Here is a 24,137-nt window from a genome sequence, read left to right on the forward strand (position 1 = left end):
TGAAGGTGGTGGGGCGGGTTGATCACTGGGAGTATTCTTGAAGCTGTTGTGGATGTCGGCAATTTTATTGTAGAAGAAGAAGGATAGCGCGTCGCAGAGGTCTTTGGAGGGAGTGATGTCGTTGGATGCTGCGGTGGGGTTAGTGAATTCTTTGACGATATTGAAGAGTTCCTTGCTGTTATGAGAACTGTTGTCGAGACGGTCCTTGAATGCTGATTTCTTGGCGGATCGAATCAGTTGGTAGTGTTTGCGGGTGGCTGTCTTGAGGGAGGCCATGTTGTCTGAGGTTGGGTTTTTTCTCCAATTCTTCTCCATGGTGCGGCATAGCTTCTTGGATTTTTTAAGTTCATCATTGAACCAGGGAGCCTTTTTGCTGGCTGATTTCAACTGGTGCTTTTTCAGGGGTGCTAACTCGTCCGCACTGTGGGTAATCCATTGCCTGAGGTTGGTGGCCGCTTGGTCTGGGTCCATTGAGAGAGTGGGAGGGTTATGGATGAGTGATGTGAGGAGTTGGTAGGTGGTGATTTTGTTCCAGTTTCTCCGGGGAATGGATTGTGGACGGTTGTGGGTCAGGGTGGTTATGTAGCTGAAGTGAACACAGCTGTGATCAGTCCAGTGGAGAGCTGTAGTGCGATCGAAGGAGATGTGCTTGCTGGAGGTGAAGATAGGGTCGAGCGTGTGTCCGGCTGTGTGAGTGGGGGTGTCAACAAGTTGTTTGAGTCCGAGATTGGCCAGGTTGTCCAGAAGGGTGGTGGTGTTGCTGTCGAGTATGTTTTCAAGGTGGTAGTTGAGGTCTCCTTGAAGAATGTAGTTGTCGGAGGCGAGGGCGTGCGGGCTGACGAAGTCTGTGATGTCGTCGCTGAATTGAGTGCGGGTGCCTGGAGGCCTGTAAATGAGGGTGCCTCTAAGGGTGGTCCTGGGGTCGGTGTGGATCTGGAAGTGGAGGTGTTCGGCGGTTGCAAGATTGTCGTCGGAGCTGGTTGTAATTTTGATGGTGTTTCTGTGGACGATGGCGATGCCTCCTCCAGTTTGATTGGTGCGGTATTTTCGAATAATCTTGTAAGTGTCCGGTATGGCTATGGCGATGTCGGGAGCAGAAGATGCGTTCATCCATGTTTCAGTAAGGAAGGCGATGTCAGGTGACGCAGTGTCGATTAGGTCCCAGAGTTCTGTTGCATGTCTGTGGACCGAGCGGGTGTTCAGTAGGATGCATTTCAGGCGGTTGGGTTCGGAGATGTGTGTGGAGGAAGTGGGTTTGGTGAGGGTCCTGGAGCAGTTGAACTTGCAGGAGAGGCAGGCGAATGGGCTGTGGGTACGTCCTGGGGTAGCGTCGCAGCATAGTGGTGTGCGTCCGGGGTTGAGGGCGAGGAGAGTAACAGCATCATAAGTGGTTCTAGTGGGTTGGGAGTGGCGGGGACCAGGGGGTCTGGCGCTGGGCGCGGTCCTGGCTTGGGCGCACCTTCGGCGCGGCCGCAGCGCGTGGACTCTGCGCGTTGGGACATCTGTCATAAATGGAGAGTGGAGGGGGGTGGAGCGTAGGAGGGTCAGCTGGGGGCGGGATCGAGGTGGGGGAGGTGGTGTGGGATGTCACAGCAGACAAAATGGCAGCAACAATAACAACAAATGCTGCGAGGGGCACGTCGAAATTGGCCAAGATGGAGCGATCTTGGGACAAATAACGCACAATTTTCTAGCGGTACAAAGCGCTAAGGTAACGTTGGGGGCGCTATGGATTTTGCCAGCAAATAAAACACAAAGCCCAAAGCGAGGAAATTATAAAGGCAGGAAGCGAGGTAAAGCCCACAGCAATCAATACACAGACAGTAAGGTGACCCAAAGCCCCGCAGTGCGCTACGTGGTTAAGTTGTAAAGCGCAAAATACAAGTACATAAAATATGGTAACTGAGTATAAGCCAATTATACCATGTTTTCAGGAGAGAGCACCCACACTTTAGCACTGCTTATCATATGTAATATTTGCAGGGTCCTAATGCCAGCACAAATGAAGTCAGCAAACAGAGGGAAGGCAACATTTAAGGGAAGAAAACCACACTAAGAATGCTATGTCTTTGTAAACTAAAGGAGTTAGGCCCTGGGGCATGGAGTAGGCTGGACCCTATATTATATCAGAAAAGACAAAAAATTGCTAACTCCACTCATTATTATAAAAAGTTACTTAAGGACTACCCAAAAAAACAATTGAAGTATGTCCTGGTATTTTTATTTATACCATTTTTTTTATATTTTATATACTTCTTTTTCTTCATTTGAGTTTGAAAAAAAACACATAAACAATCAACAAAATTTACAATTATATACACCTATCTTACATAAACATACTTACATTGCACTGTGATACATACAAGCTGTGACAAAATCTCAAAAATTATATACATACTAAATACAAACAAACAAAGACATATCTTTATATATTCACAATTTAGAAAACAATGAATTAATCAATATCCAAGATTCTTAAAGTGACAAAGTCGAAAAAAGGAGAAAGGGTGGCTAGATTGAATCACTAAAAAGCGACCAATTAAACCACGCAAAGATTGCTGCTGTACTCTCCTGTACTCCCAACCCTGCACACGTTCAGAAAGGACCTCAAGACCTGGGTCTTCGACTGATCCGGAGCTGGCCCTATCACCCCAGCGCTTTGAGACCCTTGTGGGTGAGTAGTGCGCTTTACAAACCCCTGATTGATTGATTGATTGATTGATAATTATCAAGATGAAGAGATGAAAGGATAGCAAAGAATATTATAGCAAGACATATGAAAAAAGAATAAAATAGTTGAGTGTTTTTAAAAAGAGGTAGAAGTTTTGGTCTGGATCGAAAGTGTTGTCAAGTATCTTGCTTCTATTATCATTCTAGAAGTTTCTTGGATAAAGTGCTACTCATTTTTTTTAATTTGTTTTTAATTGGTTTTTTCCCCCCTTTTATGCAAGGAATAGTAATTCTTCAAAACATACATAGATAGATAAGTGGGGTCAACACCAAATCAAGTATTTACAAAAACAATTATGGCAGCAAAGGCAATTATAAAGAGAAGAAAAGAGAAGAGAAAAAATAAAAAAAACAAAAGATAAATAAAAGAGCATTTTTAAGACAAGCAAAGCGATACATAGCAATTAAATCATTGTTTCTTTAAATCCAGTCAGCCACAGGAGCCCAGATCTTTGCCCCCAAGGCCCTCTTCCTATTCCCTTTGGTCTAATAAATAGCTGCTTCAAGATTATACATCGCCAAAAGTCTTGCCCGCCAGAACATAAATGACGGAGTGTCAGGGGATATCCAATCCTTCGTAATACATGCGCGCACAATCGCCATACATATGAACACGCTGAACATGATCAGCAGTATCCCGGATGGGAATAAACCCATGCTGAAATTGTGACACCGGGGTTGAGATACTTCTCAAAAGCAAACATTTTGGAGTCAATTTTACTGTCGGTGTTAATTACTAAGATAGGTCGGTAAGATGATGGTAAGAGGGGCATTTGTCTTTTTTTAAAAATACCATAATGATAGATTTCCGCCAAGACAGCGGGGGTATTCCCCTTTGTGCAGTCAGAAAGGTCACCAACATTTGTTCTTTCAAGACAGAACAAAAGGTTCTGAAAAATTCAAGCGGAATCCCATCTGGTCCCACTTCCTTGCCAACAGCAAGAAATTGTATTGCTACCTCAAGTTCCTCACAAGTGATATCGGTATCTAGCTCTGCTTTTTGATAGGTGGTTAACTTAGGAAACTCCTTATCAACCCAGAACTCTGCTACTTTCCCTTCTATTTCCATGATATCCTCTTTCATATAAAGATGCGTATAAAATTTACTAAAGGTCTCCAGCACTTTTGAAGGTTGCCCCTGCTCATCCTGAGTAGAGTCGATCCTCCTGGCTACCTCTTTCAGCCGTAGTCTTTTAGCTAATAACCGACCCGAGTTCTCCCCTACCTCATAAAGATCAGATCAGTATACTGCATTTTGGGTATCTAGTTTGTTAGCAAAATTTTGATGCATCCTCATTTTCTGAACAGCAAGATCGATCAAAATTTGTTCACAATCCTGATCCCTGGTGGCTGTCAACATGAAGTTAGTTTCGATACGGCAAAGTTTATTCATCTCATCCACATATTCTCCCCTTAATCTACATTGTTTATTAATGGAGTAAATTAAGGTCTCTAATCGCACTCCTGATTTGAATGCGTCCCATACCATACACACTGATGCCGACCCGCAATTAAGTTAAAAAAACTCCGCTATCCACTTAGTCATTTCTTCACAATAACCTGGATCTGCTAAAAGTTGGCCTCAAATGTCCTAGGTTTTTGGGAGGACCCATACAGTGTTTATATTTCTAATTCTAAAATAATCGGATTATGGTCCGAGATTATTTTAGGTTGGATATCAAATCTGGCATTGGTTGATAGTTCTGTGAATATAAAAAAATAGTCCAGTCGTACATGTTTCTGGTGAGGGGCAGAATAAAAGGTATTACCTGGGGCACCCAGTCCTTTCAGCCACCATACGTTTACTAGTCCGAAATCATTAATGAGACACCTGGTAGCTTTGAAGACTTTATTCTTTTTGCCGGTATACCGAAGATTACCCCGAATATCTACATCACCTTCCAAGTGATAGGATTAATGGAGATGGCCAGGGAGCCAGCTCAATACTAACATTGTTCAAAATGTCGGGATCATCGGAGTTGAGACCATATATTGAACAAATAGCCGTGACCAGGCCATCTATCCTCAGCTCAATAATCACCCACCGACCATATGGGTCTGCCTTAGCGCGCTTACACTCCCCCATCCACATTTTTTCAAAATGGCAACCCCTCTTGAGGTCGATCCTTGCCTTGGGAGAATAAATTACCTTTTCTTCAAGCACGTGTCAATGAACCATGCTTGGACATTCTGAATGATCCCACGGATGAGGGTGAAGTGGAGACTAAAACAACATAAATACGGCCAGTTCAAGCACAATGCAAATTTCACAATAATACCCAAGTAGTTATCTTCTGTAGTGTAATGTGGAGACACGTTCAAAACAGCTGAACTGAACACAGTCAATAATTAGTAATAATAATAACTCGGGGGCCAATTACGATGGTGGTAAAACTTGAGTCTTTCCGCCATCGTAGCGGGATCGGGATCTCCCCCTTGTAGTTCTGCGATCCCGCACCCCTAATAATGATATGACTGCTACCGCGGGGGTCGCATCTGGCAATTTAACATTGCAGCCAGTGCTGCTGGCTGCAGCACCAGCCACAATGTTAAATGGCCATGTTGTGCATTTCCTTGCACAACGTGGCAGTCACCGTTCGGCGCCTGCCACCTTGTGCATGGAAACCCAGTGCACAACTGCCCCACCGGAGGCAGCCTGTACCAGCCCCTCCGAAGCCAGCCTCCGCCAGCTTTTCCATGGTGGTTCCACCATCATAGAAAGGATGGCTGACGCCAGCATTGTGATCAGACCACCACCTTAGGTCCGGTCTGAACCGCTCCGCCAGGCAATCGCAACAGAAGGAAGCATGGCGGACGCTCTTTGTGCCAGCCACGCTTGTGTAACAATTCCCCCCAACATCCTAATGTGGCTGGGAGAATTGGGAGCCAGATGGCAGAGGGACCGCCACTGCCGGGCTGGCAGTTGCGGTCCCTCCACCATCGTAATGAGCCCCCATGATCCTGCAAAAGACATGTATGCCGCTCCTCGAACTCCAAGAGCCCAAAATATTATCTGGTCACATCACAAGTACCAAATCAAAGTGGTGACGTGCCTAAAATTATAGATCGATTTAGAAAAGGGGGTGGTGATGAACAGAGTGTCTGAGTTAAACAGACCACTCTTACCCAGTCCAAAGATCAGGGCTTGATCCATCGCCGTTATTTATTTGTTTCCTTCCCAGTGTAAGAATTGGCTTTTGTAGTTTGGTTTGCCCTGTTCCCATCATGCACTGGGACAGGAACAGGCTAATTTGCATACAGCCAGGTTCTGAAACTGGGATGGTGCAGTGAGCTAAAAAACGGTGTTGGATCTAGCCCTGATCTCTTGACTGGGTGAGAGCTTTCTGCTTAATTCAGAGACTCTGTCCCTCACCACCCCTTGTTGTAAATATTTTTGTCCACCCTAAGCGTGGAAGGGTATTCTCAGATGTGAGACCCTTGCTCATTGCACCATCAGGATTCAAGCAAACCGGGCCGAAGACGGCTGTAATGCCAGAAACCGGTCCCCGGGAGCTTGTTTCCTTCCCAGTGTAAGAATTGGCTTTTGTAGTTTGGTTTGCCCTGTTCCCATCATGCACTGGGACAGGAACAGGCTAATTTGCATACAGCCAGGTTCTGAAACTGGGATGGTGCAGTGAGCTAAAAAACGGTGTTGGATCTAGCCCTGATCTCTTGACTGGGTGAGAGCTTTCTGCTTAATTCAGAGACTCTGTCCCTCACCACCCCTTGTTGTAAATATTTTTGTCCACCCTAAGCGTGGAAGGGTATTCTCAGATGTGAGACCCTTGCTCATTGCACCATCAGGATTCAAGCAAACCGGGCCGAAGACGGCTGTAATGCCAGAAACCGGTCCCCGGGAGCTTGTTTCCTTCCCAGTGTAAGAATTGGCTTTTGTAGTTTGGTTTGCCCTGTTCCCATCATGCACTGGGACAGGAACAGGCTAATTTGCATACAGCCAGGTTCTGAAACTGGGATGGTGCAGTGAGCTAAAAAACGGTGTTGGATCTAGCCCTGATCTCTTGACTGGGTGAGAGCTTTCTGCTTAATTCAGAGACTCTGTCCCTCACCACCCCTTGGTGTAAATATTTTTGTCCACCCTAAGCGTGGAAGGGTATTCTCAGATGTGAGACCCTTGCTCATTGCACCATCAGGATTCAAGCAAACCGGGCCGAAGACGGCTGTAATGCCAGAAACCGGTCCCCGGGAGCTTGTTTCCTTCCCAGTGTAAGAATTGGCTTTTGTAGTTTGGTTTGCCCTGTTCCCATCATGCACTGGGACAGGAACAGGCTAATTTGCATACAGCCAGGTTCTGAAACTGGGATGGTGCAGTGAGCTAAAAAACGGTGTTGGATCTAGCCCTGATCTCTTGACTGGGTGAGAGCTTTCTGCTTAATTCAGAGACTCTGTCCCTCACCACCCCTTGTTGTAAATAAAATTATAGATCAACACAACCATATATGTTTCCAGATAATGAAGGCCCAAAAGGCTTGGCTGAGGTACAGATGTTGTACGATTCTTCTCAAATGATAAAAGTCCTGCTTAAAAACCATAAGGAGGCTTACGTATTTGGAAGAAGAAATGTAATTGGATGATATGAACTTTTGAACAGCAATGGTATGGATATGTTATCCATCACTTTTACATAATTGTTGAGTCAAACATTTGTTTTGCTCAATATTTAACATAAACCAGTCTAATTCTGGGAAAGTCCCTACCATTGTCCTTGCAAGATAATCTTTTCCCTTCTGCTACATCTGAAAATAGAGCTTGGGAAAGAAGTATTATACACTCAATGGAAATACTCAATAGAATGCTGCCTGCCCTCTCCTTGCCGAGATTTAAAAAAATAATTTGATTCTGGATATAAGGAACCTCAAAATGAGATAGGGAAATACATCAAGTAGACTAGCAACTGTTTGTTACTAACTGCAATGAATTTAAAACTTGAGAGTCACATAACAAAATTGAAATGGCTTAGCCAATTCTCCCATTTGCACTTTGATGAGACATGTGTGACTAACGTAAAGATAGACTATATAGCTAAGTCACTTCATTTGAGTAACATAAGTATTATACCCAGGCAGAAGATTGAAATAGCATTCAAAAAACAAAACAGCAGTAAAGCACAAAGGCTCAACGTTCAGTCATTTGAGTTTTTCTTTTATCATACATGTCTCTGGTTGCACCACTTAGGCGCCAGATTTACCTGATTTATATCACAAGCTATGTCCCTCCTACTTTTCTTCAGGCTATCATATTATCACTGGTATACAAAAGAGAGAAAAGATGCAAACGAAAAGTCACAATGCAATTATCCTTCTGGGTGAGCTTTATAAATTGAATGGAAGGGTTAGTTATCAAGATACAGGGTATATTACCTAAAACTGGATCTTTGCCAGACATCCGATCTCTATCGAGAGACAGGTTAACTGCAGGCACAAAGTGCCCCTGGATCTCATAGGTTTCAGGATGTGCCTCTAGCAACATTGTTTTTTGTGTGTTCCCTTTGGGGAAAGCAAAAGCCTATTTTCTAATTTACTTTTAATAAAAGAGTTCAAGAGGGAGACATGTTAGCCGCAGTATTATTCAATATCCTTATAAACAACATGATTGCAACATTAATTTTGATAACCCCTGATACTCTCAGCTTAAGTGATCCTAAATTCTTTCACTACTCAATGTGGATGTTACTGGTCTGTTTGGTATAATAGAAATATCCCTACAAAAAATCAAACAAAACATATATCTAAATAAACGTTGAAGCCTGCCTAAATTGACCCCATAAATGTAAGAAATATGATGCAAGAAGCATTACAAGTAGTGCTGCCATTAGACCAGTCACCCTTTGGATTCAATATTAGTCACTCCCAGGTGCAAATGTTTGCCAGGATGGTATAAGAGTTATTCTAAGGTCTGATAATGCATGCACCCTACACATATTAGTATTGATCAGTGATATTCTGCTAATTATAAGTTTAACAAATCTCTTCGGATGCATAAACAGTTCAGACATTTTTCGGTGCATCACACTATAGCTGAGTTTAATAGTTAAAATTAAATTTAGCACTGAATCGAACTTCTCCAAAATATCCATATCTGAGATCTCTCTATATAAAGGTTTGATTTTTGTGTATTTTTTCATTAAGGAGATTCATATTCAGATGGAATGTATAACATTCTGGTCTATGTGATTGTGAAATAGAGGCCTGGGAAGATACATTTATTGGAGACTCTGCAAATTATTATTTGACCAAAACCATTTTTCATACGAAAGAAATTATTTGCGCGACTCGTAGAGACCAGTTACGGTGTTTACGGATCCACCCTGATCACTGAGTTTAAACCACATCAAGCACTCGGCACACCTGAAGCCAAAGGTACGCCAAGTGCTTGATGTGGTTTAAACTCAGTACAAAAAATCTTTTTCTGGATTTCCCCTGATGAAGGGTTATCGAACCGAAATGCATTGGGCAGGATTTGGGGTTAAATCAACTCATCTGAACAGATTGTCAATCAAGGATTTAATAAATTTAAAGTCTTTAATGTTGATACAAAGAATAACTACAATAACCAATGATGTAATTTGGCATAAATAAACATTGATGAACTCTTGAATATGTGCAAATTATTGATGATAGTTGGATAAAAACAAAAATGTTTTGAAGTGAAGTGCGACTGGAGTCAATAGGCGGGCACCCACCTCTGAGAAATTGTTTCTCGCCCATTATAATATGCCATATAGAAGACCATCCTTCACTTCTCTTTTATTTTACTTTCTTTGATATGTCTGGTTTTATATCTTTCTGTCAATGTTGTTTTTCTGCAATTACTAGGTATTTGTTTTTAACTTCCCCAAGTTCATTAAAATTTAGTTGTATAAAGAGGTTTGCGAAGCAAATGTTTATTTAGTTTTTCCAAAAACAGTACTTTTCTTAAGAGGCTCCCTGAAATATGAACATTACTGAATGGTTTTCATGGAACATATGGATCTGAACACACTCATTTAAAGAAACCGTTATGGTGCACAGTTGGCACACATGCATACAAATGGACAGATATTTTAATTCTCAAGAAGTGTAAAAACAGGTAAGTACAAAAATATGAATGTAAAAAATATAGGTGTTTAAAATATCGACTTTTATATAAATCTAAATCTAAATCTAAATCTATATATATATATATATATATATATATATATATATATATATATTAAATATAATATGAATTAAATAAAATAAATGTAATATATTTAAAAAAATAGCAAATAAACTTAAGAAAAAAATGAACACACGAACGTAATAATTGATACATCTATATTTACTTTAAAACAAATAAACTATTATTTTTAATTTATGTTAAAAGTTTAAAATAATTTACACAATAAAAATTAATAATGATGTAAAATATAAAAAAATCTATAACAAATGAAAATATTAAACTATTAAAAAAGGGTTGGCTATCAGAGGAATTGAATGTACTATTCCAGCTCCAGTGATTTCAACAGTAGGGAAAGTGTTCGATAGCGAAAGGGTAAAAATTACGATTCCCACTTCAGTGAGTGCAACAGTAGGGAAAGTGTTGGATAGCGGAGGTGTAAAACTTACTATTCACACTTCAGTGAGTGCAACAATAGGGAAATTGTTGGATAGCGGAGGGGTAAAAATTGCTATTCCAACTCCAGTGAGTGCAACAGTAGGGAAAGTGTTGGATAGCTGAGGGGTAAAATGTACTATTCCCACTCCAGTGAGAGCAGCAGTATGGAAAGTGTTGGAAAACAGAGGGGTAAACATTACTATTCTCACTCCACTGAATGCAACAGTAGGGTATGTGTTGGATAGCGGAGGGGTAAAGGTGTTTATTCCCAATCCGATAAATGCAAAAGTAGGGAAGGGGTTGGATAGCAAAGGAGTTAAACGTACTATTCCCACTCCAATGAGTCCAACAGTAGGGAAAGTGTTGGATAGCGAAGGGATAAAAATTACTATTCCAACTCCAGTGACTGCAACAGTACACAAAGTGTTGGATAGCGGAGGGGAGAAATGAACTATTCCCACTCCAGTGAGAGCAACAGTAGGGAAAGTGCTTGACAGCGGAGGGGAAAGAATTACTATTCCCACTTCAGTGAGTACAACAGTAGGGAAAGTGTTGGATGGTGGAGTTGTAAAAATTACTAATCACACTCAAGTGAGTGCAACATTAGGTAAAGTGTTTGATAGCAGAGAGACAAAACTTACTATTCACAATCAAACAGCTAAAAAAATATATTCATATATATATATAAAAAAATCATAAAAATAAATCAACAACAGTTAAAAAATGGAAAATCAAATTTACTAAATATATTAAAAGAAAACATATAATATTAATTACATAGAACAAAAACTTACAAATAGTATATAAAATAAAAAATTAAATAAATAAATAGAAAGAAATAACTAGAAAATATTTACAAACAAAAAATGTATATATAAATGTATTTCTTGTATTTCCTAACCTATAACACCACACCAAAAACAAAACACTTCAACATTTTAAATTAAATTTACTTCTATAATTAACATAATTAATAGTTAATTACAAAAATATTATTAATACAAAAACGAATGGACATTAATTGGCTGCACGTGCTTTAATACTATAATATCCACAACATACACCTAAATTAAACTATAAAATATTAAAACACAATAATAACATATTTTTAAAATAAAAACTATCACTATTAACAACTAATAATAAAGTAATAACAATTTATTTCATACCCACCCTTTACCCCTTTAAAAGTGAAAATAACACGCAAAAAATAAATAATTACCCAAAATAAATATCAAATATTTAACATTAATTAACAACTGTATATTAATTAATTCAACACAAATTACTTCCCACACTTTACTCCTATAAACACCACAACACACACCCAAGCAGCACGCTTTGATAAAAAGCCGGTTGGATGCCAGATAGGCCAGTTGAAACACCCTTGTGGACCATATAAAGCTTATGATTAATTATTTTGCTTGTTCCAATCTACTTATTTGAACTTTGTGGTTTATCCTACATCCTGTGTTATTTTTGTAAAAAAAAGATTTGTGTTCTCTGAAATATTTTCCATTAATGCCAATATTTGTTGTCAATTTTGGTCCATTTGATACTGTACTGTCTTTGGTACTGTGTGTTTGGCTGTATTCCTGATTTTGAGGACATGTGAGTACGTGTGGGTGTGAGTTTGGTTGTATGAATGGCTGAGTGAGCGTGGGGTGGGGCATGATTTGTCATCATTAATTGGTTATTTAATAATCCAAATATGTGAACTGACTATTAATACATGTTGATATGTTTTGATACCCCAATTGTGGCATTCTTTTGTCAGTAGGTCAGCTTCTGAGGAGTTTATACATTTTGAGACATTTAGCGCACTATGATTGATACAGGTAGAGAATTTTTGCTCGAGTAGACAGTTCCAAATTAGACCTGCTGAAGTTTTCCCTTCTCAAATTGAGAAAAGAGTCTCATTCATGGGGAGAGAGTTTGCCAGGAGCACGATGAGCATCACTGGCGGTGGTCAGATGGAGCCCAAAAAGCTGCAGGGTGTCAAGGACAGATGAGCTGGGGCCTCATAGTCATGAGTGGAAATTCTGCTGTGTGAAAAGACAAACTTGTGCCCACTTGTGCTTATCCTTTGAGTGAGCAACAGGGTTCCAGAGCGCACATTACGTAGCAATCGGAAATAAAGCCCAAAAGCATGATTTAAAGCGCCTAGGCACTGTAGATGATGAAAGCAGATGCAAAACCCACTTCTGAGGCCCAGAGCTTGGAGGGGGCAACTCAGGTTAGGGTAGGATTACAGAAGGAAGAGTCCAGGAGCGCCAGCATAATTGTACAGAGTCTTTTGTGCCCCTGGGACTTCAGAAAACAGGAGGCTAGCCCTTTTAGTCAATCTGAGTTCAGTTCTTGTCCTCTGCAGTGTAGAGATCATCAGGCAACATGGCAGCTCAGCAAAGCAGAGAAGCAGTTCCTCAGAACAGTCTGTCACAGAAGAGTGCCAATCTTTCAGTACAGCAGCCTTTACTGGTGCCGAGCACAAGGTAAGTGTTTTTTTATTTTTTTATTTTGTTTTCCCTATCCCATTGTCTGTCAACTCCCGCTCCCCCGCCCACACCCCACCGATCTTACCTGTACTCGCCGCGCCTGGAATCGCTATTAGGAAAGGATGCCCTTGGCATGTCCTTTCCTAATAACGACTTGCAAACCCTAGTTTGTGATTCACTGTACAAGTGTGGGCCCGTTGGATGTCCCAAACCCTCCCTCAAATAAAATAGATTTAGGCCTCTTAGGTGGTTGTTCTTTTATTTGGTAAATACTTGTCACCAACAAAGGGAGTTTTTATCCACAACTGCTTGATAACTCTCAGGGGAGTAACAGTAGTCTCAAATGAAACAAAGGTAGCTTGTACTCTCCTCCTGTCACTTCACTTCCACCTTGGGTGTGGTCCTCAGGAGTGATGTACAAACTGAAAAGGAATAAAACAAAACAAAACAAGTTCAGGCTGCTGCCTTTTTGTATTAGATGGGGTTTTGGGGTTTGTGCTGCTCCACCAGTGCCTGTCCATGAAGTGCGTAGGTGTGGGGATATTAGTGCTCAAGGAGGAGTGGCCCATAACCCTGCACACCAACCCTTCAAAGAAAATAAGCGTGTAATGGGCACTTGCCTGAGTCCACGATTGTCCTGGGCCGGGGTGATGGGAGATCCAGCCTTCTCACCCCTTTCTTGGTCCTCGCATTATCTTCCTCTTCCCCCCTCTCACGTCGCTCTTCCCCTCCTCCCCACTCCATCCACAATCCCACTCTGGCTGTCTCACTTACTCCTTCTTGTCTCCCCTCAGTCACATTTATGCTCCCACCCCGTAACTGCAGGTCTAGACTGCATTCCTCACTTCCGGGTTGGTCCGTAATCACCGTCATTTGGTGTTGCGATACTCGCAGGTGCCACAGCTGAGCTCCTTACTGTCAGTAATAGGTTACAGACTCGCAAAATAAAGTTTGTACATGCTACAACCCTTTTTAGCAGTCTCAAATGGCTCGATTTTCAGTTTGTGACCACTAATATGGTTGTACATCTGGCCCAAAATGAGCATCAGCTTATATTCTGACATTGATATGGGAGGACTACCCATTTCATGCTGTCTGACCAACTTTAAATTCAACTCCTAGAAAATCTTTAAACTTTGAAAAGGGCTCATTTATGATATCAGCTTTCACTTACCCATATTCATATTCTGCATTGAAATCAACAATGGTTCGAAATATTCACACTATTGATCCACGTGCCCTTGCTGGATTCTTTTTTTCTTAAGTGATTTCAAAAACGGTTATTGAATGAGCAGACTTCACTTCATTTCCTAATTTTTATGACAAGCTAATATGGATATTACCACATATTTTTGTAGCCTTTAGCAAATGCGAAGAGAATCCAAGACAATTAAATAATCCTTGCTAGTCAAGACTAGACCGTGAAATGTTTTGAAGGATTTTCCTGTTTGCCTGGTTGACTTCTGAATGTAATATTAGTGTGTGCTCCAGACCACCCATTGAGATTCGTATCCTTTTTAACCTATGGGGGACACATGGATTGAGACATCATGTAGACTATGGATAACAACACAATGATTACAGTTATTGAGGTCTTCAGTCACTCATCAATCTGTATTGAGTGGGGTGACAGAATACACTCAAGGAATGCGTGCCCATGGCAATGGTATAATATTGAGCAGAGGTTGATAGTATTGATTAAAGGAAGCTGAGGACACCATGCACAGTGAGAGATTCCTCATCTCTTGAGGACAAGAACTATCTCTAGTAACTTGCTCTGTGTATGTGCTTCAGTTCTTCTTTTGCTCAGTTGCTACAAGTTCCTCTTTCCATTTCCCCAGCTATCTCTACAATGCAGGTATTGGTGGTTTTATGTTTTCTCGTTCATCGTCCTTCTTTTCTAGACACACCGGGGGCCTTATTTATGAAGGCCTTGCACCGCCGGTGTGTCACTTTTTCCCATTTTAAAAGTGGCGCACCGGCGGCGCAAGGCCTTCATAAATAAGGCCCCATGAACTTAAAGTCAGACACTCAACTACTTGTGCAAAAGTTACATCACTTATTTGTTGTGGGTGTTTCACGATTTCAATTGCAGATTCATTTTTTCTCACTTGCATTAATGTACATATATAGATTTGTATCAGGTGTATGAAACTTGGGCCTAGATGTAGGTAATAGCAAATTACCGAATGGTAAATACCGAATTTTACCGATTCGGTATTTACTATTTGGTAATTGCTATGTAGGTAAAAAAAATCTGTAAAAATACTGAATCGGTAAGATTAGGTAAATACCGATTCGGTAATTACCGAATCTGTATTTGCCATTGATTCCTATGGGCCTTGAAGCCCATAGGATTCAATAACAAGTACTGATTCGGTAAATACCGAATCAGTAAAATTACCGATTTTACAAGGGGGACTTTGACACCCTGTAGCTCCCCAATTCTAGGCTTGTGTGCCATGCGGCACACATACATGCCCTAAGGGCATGTCTGTGTGTCACATGGCACAGGTGTACATGCACAGATGTGCATGTACACCTGAATTCGGTATTTTACCACCCAATAGGATTGGGTGGTAAATACCGACTCCTAAAGGGCCTGTGGCACTCTTTGCAGTGCCAGCTACATCTGGATTTACCGAATCGGTAAATATACCGATTCGGTAAATTTACCGATTCGGTAAATTTACAGAATCATTAAAATATAGGCCCCCTACATTAGAACACCCTAATACCGGTCGGTAACGGCCGAATTCGGCGGTTACCGACGGGTATTAGGGCTCCTACATCTGGCCCCAGGTCCCTAAGCACTTAAATTGTGACTAGCACATTAGAATGCACAATTGTCTTTTACATTTGCTACAAATGAACAATATGATCCTGTTAAGTGCACATTTTCATGGATGTGCCACAGAAGTAAGCCAACACATTACAGAGAAATATAAGGACTTTATCATTTCTGTTCCTTGAGATTTATGTTTGCTTAATACCAACAAGTAGAACTATTTATCGGCATTACTGTGAGATTTCCAGTTCCACGCTTGTTAACAGCCGCCTAAGACACGTTCTTATGACTGTAAGATGACTAGGCAATGAGTATGCTAATTGGGTGGGGATACTACCACATTTCTGTATATTATAATTGAATATCAGTTAGAAAAAACAGTTAAATGGTGATATATGTCTATTAGATTGCAGATACTTTAACACGGTGTGAAAGGTGGGAATTGTAGAGGTATACATCAGGTTGAAAAAACAATAAGGAAGAATTGACGTGGAAATTTATACATCTACAAAAGAGTTTCTATATTATAAGAGTATGGTAAAGGTAAAAAACAAGATACTGCAATTATATGCCTCCTTCTGATGTTTGCAAGCAGGATATATGTAAATCTCGCTGAATGATAATTATCTTTCACCAACACTCTTCTCGAAATCAACCTAGAAGACGTTTACTTTGGAAGAAAGTCGTGAGGCATTGCTTTGAATCAAATCATGGTGTGCACTGCTGTGGCAAAGAGCTAATGTCACGCTATCTATATAGGCTTTGAGAAGTCAGGGCTTCTATTCATCCTTGCAATGAGGCTTTTTGAAAATGGCCACGCTTCTGACCCTGCTTTATCCTTCTAACCTCACTTACCCCGTGTTGTCTGCGTATTTGAAGCACACTGTCTTTCATGTCTCAGAAAAGCGAGCACTAAATTGGACGTCATGATTAATTCATGAAAAGGATTGTGAAGACCTGATAGGCACATGTACTTCAAGCCTAGTAAATCCCAATCAAAGCCTTTCACATTCTTTAATGGAGACTCAGTGAGGCACATAAATAGAACCTGCCTTGAAGAGGACAGACCCACACTTACACTGCCTGGAAATAAAATCCCATGCATGGGGCTCAGACTTCTGATGAAATGCTCGGATTTCTTACCTGCTCACTGCTCAGGATGCAAGCAGCTGCGGCGCAGAGACTTTATTTTCCGACTGAAAGCATTTGCCTTGTTTGGAGTCTTTTAATGGCAGTCCATCATATAATTCATTAAAAATATTGTTAGTGCGTCACGAAAACCTAAATAAAAGCAATGCATGATGCCTGGATGCTGTGGAAAAAAATCCTGCCACATGATTGGTGGATTTCTTTTTAAACAATTGCATAGTGGAATAAAGGGAAATCGAACAACTGCAGAAACAATTTGATGATTCACAGGGAATTTCGGGCTTCTGATGGACATATTTCAGTGTAGAATAATATTAACCTCATGGTAATCTGTGGCCCATTTACTGTTTTCTTACCTTTAAAGTATTTGAAAGAATACGCATGTAAAGTGATTTGTTTCCAACTTATTCTATGCAGAGACCAGTAAGGATTGCAGATTTATAAATTTTTCGACCAAATGCAGAGCAACAAGTGAAGTTGCTGTGTTGCGTTATGTGAAAAAGAGACAGCAGTAATGCGCCATGTCCCCCAATTTATGGTCCATTGCTGCTGCCTCCTAGGTCTGGCGCACTGTGTGCTGACAGCGCCGGTGCAGGCATATTTGCACCGTTTTAGAAGTGTGCCTCCATTACAGGCAGGATCGTTTTTGTTCCTCAAGGGACACCTCAAAAACAATCCTTAGAGGCATTTTTCCTTTTTTAAGATTTTGCAGCACACGTGGAAAGAGGAAATATTTAGGTGAAATAGAGATTTTTTTCTCCGTTATGCCTCAATTGGGAAAGCAAAGCATTTTTTTATGCATCTCCAGGTTTACTAGGATGAATACATTTTGGAATGTATCAAAATCCATGTGTGAATGCAGGGGCATGCCCATGGACTGCCTCCCAAATTGAAATGCAATGTAACCCAATGCAAGCAGCAGGCCTGTGTTCAGAGGCGCAACTAGAGCCAAATTTCGGGGGGGGGGGCTAAGAAAAAATTTCGGGGGGGGGGGGGCTGAAACTTTAATCAGTAGGCAGAGTGGAGCTGCAGGGGCTCTTAGAAAGGGTGAAACAACTGCAATGCCTAATTAACATTCAAATGGTCTTTTAAAGACCCGTGAAACGTTCGGGTGTGGCTCTGTGTGTGCCCGGGACCTGTCTCATCCTGGGCTGCCACACACGATGGGGGGGGGGGGCTGAAGTCCAGTGAGTCCAATGGGTGTTGCACACCTGCCTGTGTTACATTTCTTTACAAAGCCACACAAGGCCTCGCAAATCCAGCCTTGCGCGGCTCTGTAAATATTACTCAACCTTTGCATTGTCCCTGCGTTACCTTGTGTGATGCAACAACAATGCAAAGGCTTCACAAATATGGGTCATACTGTCCTCAGCTAGAGGAAGAAAGCATAGTCAAGTCATATTCCTTAAGGGCTATGTTTCATACGTATGGGTGTTTCTTCCTTTTAAAAGGATTAGTAGCTCATATGTTGATTTATGCAGACCTCTTTATAGACTAGAGGGTTTCCTCCTAGTCAATAAAAAGCATGCTTACCTTTAAATTTCTTTGTACAATGGTAGCAGAACATAAACAAAACAGACATTAGTAACCCTAATTCGCCTGGCCCTGGCTGCTGACCTATTGGCTTTGCTGTTTTTGTTTCCTTCGAATGTGTTTAGTAAATTATATCAAATACATTTTTAAGATGTAGTAAAATGCGGGTGTGTGGGCATGCATGCAGTCATCTTGTAACAGTGTTTGTCGTGTTTTGCCCAAAACATTTTAGGGTGGCTGTCGATTTGTGCCCAAACCCGCATGCACACAGGTGGCTAACTTTAAACGTTTTCTTTTCAATTAAAACATTAGAAATGCCATTAAAAGACACCCACCCACGTGCTTGTATGTATGGACATATACAGGAAGACATTTTAGTTTTTTATTAAGCATTGTAAAAACTGTTTGAAGAGGGCTGGCTGTCCATCAATGCTCACAAATGGGTGACCTTCTTCGGATGATTTTAAATAAAGCATTACAAAACTACTCAAAGATGGCCATAAGTGTGTGTGTGAGTGTGAGAGTGGGTGTGTAAGTGTGTGTGTGTGTGTTTTTATAGGTTCCTTTATGGGATCAGCTCATTGCAGGTGGAAGAGGTGGCCCACTAGCAATGTCCGGTCTGAAAGGCATTTGCCAAAGAATAAAACGTGCAAAATATGTAATTTAGTTTCTGTTTTCTCAAATGGGCATACTGGCCCATGAGTTCCTGACACTGATGCGCACTACTTTTTGGAACATGTGCACATTTTGCACAGTCAAATGCTATCACTCACATTTTGCACAGTCAAATGTTATCACTCACATTAAGGAGAGACACCAGCTGACAAGGGCTGGTGTCTCTCTTATTGTCTTACTGTCCTATTTTTGCCAGAAAGAGAAAAGGTCTGGCCTATTGCTTGTTCATGCAAATATGTTTGGCTTTACTTGGCTATCACTTACCATCACTAGCATGCTCAAACAGTATTTGAGCCATGGCTTTTAGAAGCTACTTTCTGTGTGCTCCTCCAATATTCATTTTTTTTATTTCACATGCTTGTGGAGAAATATCCTTTATTTGTCCTTGTTTTTTTCTCTTTTGATGTTTCAGTCTCCCGCAGCATGCATAGAAAGAATAAAACACCTCTCAGGATTGTTTCTGTGCATTAAGGCGTGCCGTCCTGCACACAAACAATCCTGCCTATAATGCAGGCACCATTGCAATATGACACAAGGGTGCCTTCATTGGTACTAGGCAGCCAAAGTGCATCAGTGCTAGGAATGAACAAGAATGTGCTGTATAATGTTAAATATGGTGCATTTCTGCCCTTTCCCTTTCACCCAGTTCACAAAGGAAGCTTGCTGTGTTGCCCTGCATGAAACATTGATACATCTGCCCCTAATTGTGTGATTCTTGTTCTGCAGCACTGCAAGCTTAGGAAATAAGAAATGTGGCCCAGGTAACAGAGTCACAACTTTTCCATCTTGCACATAAGACATACAAACAGGACAAATCAATGGACCCTTAAAATATCTGATAACCTCACATCATAGAAACTCCACTTTACTAAAAGCATTCAATTAAAAATACTTCCAAGAATCTATCAGCTCTTTACATACATGCCAATAGATCAGATTCAGCAGGGAGACCTCCAATTTTTTCCAAGGTAAAACTGGCATTAATCTGGCTATCTCCTGCCTAGAAATGACTCTGCTTCAATGTAAGTGAATAAAGAAAATACATTCCCCTGATTTCTTTTAAAAAACTCCCATGTTCCTCTTCTAAATGTTGGCTGGGATGTATTTATGAAATGTCACACACTACATGCTCAGACGTGAGTCTCATGCTCTCTACACCACTGGAGTCAAGCTATCCTGGCTGAAGACGGCTGATAGTCAGAAACTGGTCCTAGGATGCTTGATTCCGGTCCAGGAAAGACATGGATTGGCAGTTCGGGATGGACTGTTCCCATTGGGTGCAGGGTCAAGACTGATTTGCATATGGCGGGGTCCAAACTGCAATGGGATGGTGAGCAAAAAAACGATGGAATTAGGCCCAGATCTCTGTACTGGGGTGAATGTATGACATTGTTCTGTATTCTGTCCATCAAATGTTGTTTTGCATTATGTCACACACTACCCCACTCCGGGCCAAAGACTCAGGGTCTCATTTACGGCATTTTGGCATAGGGCAAGGCAGCAAGGCATCTTGCTGCACTGCCCTACGCCAAAGTGAAAGGGCAGAAATGCACTGTATTCAAACAATACAGTGCATTCCTGTCCTTTTTGCAGGGCTGGGGTCAATTGATAGCCTAGTGCCAATGCAGGTGCAAGGGTCCCTCCATTGCAGGCAGAAGGTGCCCTATCTTGAACAAAATAAATCCAAAGAGGCATTTCCCTCTTCCTGTGTGTTGCAGAATGCAGCACACATGGAAAAATGAAAAGAAAAAAAAATCCTTTTTCTCCTTACATATTTCTCAATGTTACACCTCACCTTGGGAGCTGAACGGATTTGGCATTCTCCAGATTTACATAACTGTGTAGATCTGGAGTAACATCAAATTCCATGGGTGCTGCATGGGAAAACCCACTGAAACACCCTTAGAACACTGCACGGCACACAGAATGGTGATGCAGCGATTTGCACTGTGTCGCCTTACTCAGGATTTATAAGGGCTTCGTACATTTTTATGGGTTTGCTGCGTCAAGCATGTACAACTTGGTGCAAAAGTGATGCAGGCAGTCATAAAAAAGCACCTCAATGCTTTTTATCTATGAGTAAATGACTTACTCTCAGGATTAAGCAACACTTACCCATAAATGTTTGCAAGAGAGAATCATCAAATATATAACATGTCCACCAACAATCTTTCACAGTAAATGATATGGAGGGCATATCATCAGTGCTTCATCCATGAGGATTCTAGAAGATATTAATTTGTAACAGAAACAAGTTGAGAAATTGTTGGATTACTCTCTGCCACCAACTAGGAGAGGTTCGGAAATGTGGCGGGTTCGCACCGCCAGAATTAGAAAGCTTGTGAAACAATAAAAATAGTTAAGAAAAATGCTTTCCAAATTAGGGGCACATTACGATCGCGGACAGACTTGCGTCCGTCCGCGAGCCCTGAGTAGGAGGGAACGTCCGCATGGGCTGCGGTGTTCCCTCCTGTGCAATTAGGATGTGACCGCCACCCTGGCGGTCACATCCTCTATGTTTAACATTGCGGCGGGTGTGGCTTCAAGCTGCACCTGCCGCAATGTTAAAAATGCATACATTGTTTTCTTGAAATCAAAAAAAAAATGCATACATTGCATTTGTATGCAGAAAGCGGCAGGCACCGCGCGGTGCCTACTGATTTCTGCATACAAATGCAGGGGGGTGTCATAAGTACTCCCCATGTGCACCCCCCACACACCCTTCACCCAGGGGGCCCGCTACGGGCCCCCGAGGTGAAGATCTGTATGCTTTTCCATGGCGGAGAACCCGCCGCGGAAAAACATTTTTTGACAGCCATCCTAATATGTCTGGCGGTGTCTGAGAGACACCGCCACCATATTAGGGCGGACTGAAACCAAGACCCACCAGCCATCCTAATGTGGCGGTGGGTCTTTGGTGGGTCCGCAGAGGATTTTCCGCATCATCCGGCCGGCGGTGGCTTCCGCCGGCCTGGAGGATGCGGAAAATCCTCCATCATAATCGGCCCCTTTAGTGTGTATGTGTGTGTGTGTGTGCGTGTGTGTGTGTGTGTGTGTGAGTATATATATATATTGACAAAATCATTATTGCAGCTAGGAACGTGCAGAGTCTTTTATTATCCTGTCTTCATGGGGTGCCCATCCTTCCTGATATTTTAAAATATTTCAAAGCAGCTCGTCCTTCAAGTTGGTATTCATAGGATTTTCTGCCTTATGCCGGTTATCACTTTGTATTACTGGAAATATTTTGCAAAATCACGAGTGTTTCGAAGGCAGAAAGAAAATCACACTTCTTTATCTATGACTTACTTTTGTTTTACGAGATCCCTTGCACTTTCCCAGAACTTTTTTTTTTATTAATAAGGTTAGCCTGGGAATGATACAAGGCAAAAGTCAGCAAAGTTGTAAACAGCTAAATGTGACTTTCTTCGAGTTTTACAGGGAAAGGGAAAAAGGTACTTCTGAGGGTCCTCCAGGTAGATGGGGGAATAATGTCAGAGATTTGGGTATAGAGAGGTTGTTACAGGGTCCACAAGTATGATAATAGGCCTAGTTTAGATGCCTAGTAAAAAGATCTGGAGGCATTTGGAGGGCCACACCTGAAAATATTATCTTTTCATTAAGAAGTACACGTCAGACAGAGCGATGGGGTACAATATCAGCATTTTGTAAGACATTCTTAGTGAAAATAAAAGGCCTTCAATAAATATGCGCCTGTGCTAAGAGCACAGAAAAATGGGAGAAGGGGGTTGGAGACCCTATCTGACATGTAACACATGCCACAGCTTGCCACACCATCAGCACTAAGAAAAGGAGGATCTCTTCAGTACTCACCCACTGGCACAGTCGGGAAGGTTTTTGGCACTGTTAGGTATAAAATAGCACGTCAGAATTCCGTGAACTCTCTGACAAGTTCACATGCCAGGGTAACATATGTCACGAGTCAGGAACGAGCTTCTACCTCTACGAGAAACAGTCAACATTCTGCAACTTAACAAGCACATCTTTTGTATCTTTGTGCTCGGGGACCCCATTTTTCCAACCGCCTTTTAACCCCTTCACTGTGGCGGCTATTCCGCCGCAGTGCTAAGGGGGCGGGGCGGCCGCGTGTCAGCTGCATGCTGGTGATGGAACCGCTCCGTCACCAGCGTCGGTTGACCTGTGCTTGTGACGGAGCGGTTCCGTCATGGCCCGCCCCTCTCAATAGAACGTCAGCGCAGGCGCGAAATTCGCGCCGCGCAGGCGCGCCGAGCGGGCCATGACGGAACCGCTCCGTCATCAGCACAGGTCACCCGTAGCTGATGACGGAGCGGTTCCGTCATCAGCACTCAACGGGTTAAACAGAGATTTTATCCAGGGAGATCCACATTTCACCTGCAAAGGGTACATGACTTCTGCAGCTAAATTCCTAAAAAAGCTTTTGAAAAAGTTCAACATTCACAAAATATAATAAAACATAATTTGTGATGCAAATGTATGAGATGTTGGCGCACGGCAGCGCAGCAAGTCACCATGCAGCATTGCCTTGCCTCAAAAGTAAAGGAATGTACTGTATTTATGGGATACAGTGCATTCCAGTCCTTTCCCCCTGTGCTGGCAGCATAGGGCCAATGCATGCACCCTTGCAGAACACAGAATGCAGCACACATAGAAGAGGAAAAAGCAACGAGAAATTGTAATATTTAATATTTCTCCTTTGTGTGCCTCCCCTATGGAGCCTTAAGGTATTGGCACATCCCCAGGTCTCCTAGGTTTTGTAAATCTGGGAATGTGTCGAAATAAATGGGTGTTGCATGGAAACACCCATCCCAACGCCCATGGCATGCCGTCCCTAGTGCAGTGTAAGGCAATGCAGCAATTTACACTGCCTTGCTCCATATTCATGAGATCATTCATGGCCACTCAAAGTGGCTTTGTGTGGCTTCATAAATATATTTAGTGGTTGGCGCCTCTGTTGCGTCACACAAAGCCATGCAACTGAGTGCTAGGGTCTCTTACATATGAGCCTAAATGTCGTATATTAGCATCTCAAAGTAATCCTAGAGAGCTATTGCCCTGATGTTGAAGCTGTAGGCAAACCAAAAACATTAAGGCCCAGATTTTTCAAGGTATGAAAACTGGTTTGCGTCACCATTTCAACACGGACCCAGCACAAAATCCTTTTGAAAATTTGC

Source organism: Lissotriton vulgaris, chromosome 3_1, assembly GCF_964263255.1.
Source record: "Lissotriton vulgaris chromosome 3_1, aLisVul1.2, whole genome shotgun sequence".
Taxonomy (NCBI): domain Eukaryota; kingdom Metazoa; phylum Chordata; class Amphibia; order Caudata; family Salamandridae; genus Lissotriton; species Lissotriton vulgaris.